Source organism: Ammospiza caudacuta, chromosome 1 (genome assembly GCF_027887145.1).
Source record: "Ammospiza caudacuta isolate bAmmCau1 chromosome 1, bAmmCau1.pri, whole genome shotgun sequence".
NCBI classification, from domain to species: domain Eukaryota; kingdom Metazoa; phylum Chordata; class Aves; order Passeriformes; family Passerellidae; genus Ammospiza; species Ammospiza caudacuta.
The window spans coordinates 154,821,221-154,823,319 of NC_080593.1; the positions used below are offsets into that span (position 1 = coordinate 154,821,221).

Genomic DNA, 2,099 nt, shown 5'->3' on the forward strand with positions numbered 1-2,099 from the left:
TGCCAGGCAGGAGGCAAGAATGCAAATGGGGCTCACTGTCAATATTCCATGGAATGACCTCATTGACAACACCCCAGTGCTTGTAAGCTTTGCTTGAATCTTCTCTGTGTCCTGGCATGCAACATCAACAGCAACACCATGGTCTCTAATTCTCGCAGCTAGAAAGTATCACCAAGGTCAGGTGGCGATGGCCTCAGGAGCAGAACATGAAATTGCACAATTCCACAGAAGAACAACCAAACCATGCAAAGAAGGAAAGAGGAGCTTGCTGGGTGTCCATTACTAATTGTTGGGTTTTGCTTAGAGGAACAAAACATTAGGACTAATGATTATAAGTTATGACACCTTGTGGCTTGAATGTGGAATAAGTGAATTGATGTCACAGATCAGTTTGGGAAAAAAGGGATCAAGCCTGGTTTGTTTTAATTTAGGGGATTTCTTAATGCAGCCAAGGAATACACTTTAATTTAGACAGTGTACATGGCTGAGTAAATTTCAGAAATCCAAATAGACCATAACAATGAAACACATTCACCCTAAGCAGCCTCTCATTTTCCAGATTCTCCCTCTTGCTTACATAGAAGACACAAGAGAACAAACTCTATTTCAGAAATCAGGAGGAGCTCCCAGGCACAAGAACCTTTCCAGGATATTGCTCAGTGACCTTCCCAGGGCATCAGCAGCTCCCTCAGCATTCCTGGGTGCAGCACAAGGACTGATGGACATCCAGCGGCACAGAACAGAGTCCCAGTCTTCACAAGGCACCCACAAACCACAGGACATGAGTGCCACAAAATGACCTCACTGATGACATCGCATTTCTGTGGGGCTCTGGTTGTTTATTCAGCCCTTCCTGACCCACATCTAATAATCAAATCCGCCCAAATGCCAGTTCCTTAAGCTGCCGACAAGGTCAGATGGACATGGCCTCAAGAGTTGGATATGACACTGAAGTGTTGTGGGAACGAAAACACACCCCACCTCATGACTCACCAGGCCGGGCAAGACCAGTTGGCTGGTGAATGCCCCAAGTCCATGGGACAAGGCTGTCCCACCCCTCCAGGAGCAGCATAAAAGCCAGCCCAGAGCCTCTCTCCCTCACACACTTCTCCTCAAGCCTTCTCCTCCTGCTCCTGCTGACAACCAGGTGAGACTCAATCCCCCTACTCTCCTGCTCCTGCACCTCTCCCCTCTCTCTTCCAGCACACTCAGCCCCAGCCTCGGCTGCCCTCACGCCTCCCCACAGCCCCACAACAGCCTCCACACTCTCCCTCACGGTTCTGCATCACCACACCTCGCATCCCCACACCCCTGCCCTGCCTCAACCCTCTCTCTTCCAGGCACCCTCCACACCACACCCATGGCCTGCTACAACCCCTGCAGTCCCTGCGGACCCACCCCGCTGGCCAACAGCTGCAACGAGCCCTGTGCCCTGCAATGCCAGGATTCCCGCGTCATCATCGACCCTTCCCCTGTGATGGTCACCCTGCCAGGACCCATCATGACCTCCTTCCCCCAGAACACCGCCGTCGGATCCACCTCCTCCGCTGCTCTGGGCACTGAGCTCAATGCCCAGGGACAGCCCATCTCTGGCGGATTTGGTGGCTTTGGTGGCTTTGGTGGATTTGGCTATGGCCGTGGGTTTGGCTACGGCCTGGGAGGCCTGGGCTGCTATGGCAGAAGGGGCTATGGCTCCATCTGCTAAGGGCCCTCAGCACCACCCCTGACACCAACCACCCACTTCCTGGTATTCATCTCAGGCATTGAAGATGCATCTCTGGGACAAGGCTTTCAAAGGGGCTCAGCAATTCCAGCTCCTGCTCTCAGGGCACCAACCAGGCAGAAGCCAATGGCCAGCTCAGGCTGCCTGAAAACATGGCTCATCTGCCTCCTGCTCTTCCTCCATTCCCTGCTCTGCATCACCCCTTTGTCCATGTGCTCTCCCCTCTGCTGCAAACCCCTTCTCCCAAGCCAGAGACCATTGGCCACCTCTGCCTGGCTGCTCCCTCTGTAAGGCAGAAAGTCTGGCACAACCTCCTGCAAGCAAAGCAGCTCGGCTGATGGTTGCTCTGCTTGCACCGCAGACCAGCTCCCTTCCT

At 53.5% G+C, this 2,099-nt stretch overlaps 1 pseudogene; it reads left to right on the forward strand.

Annotated features, from left to right (window-relative positions):
• The first annotated feature begins 1,022 nt into the window (after nucleotides 1–1,022).
• LOC131561033 (feather beta keratin-like) lies at nucleotides 1,023–1,705 on the forward strand (annotated as a pseudogene).
• Nucleotides 1,706–2,099: the final 394 nt, after the last annotated feature.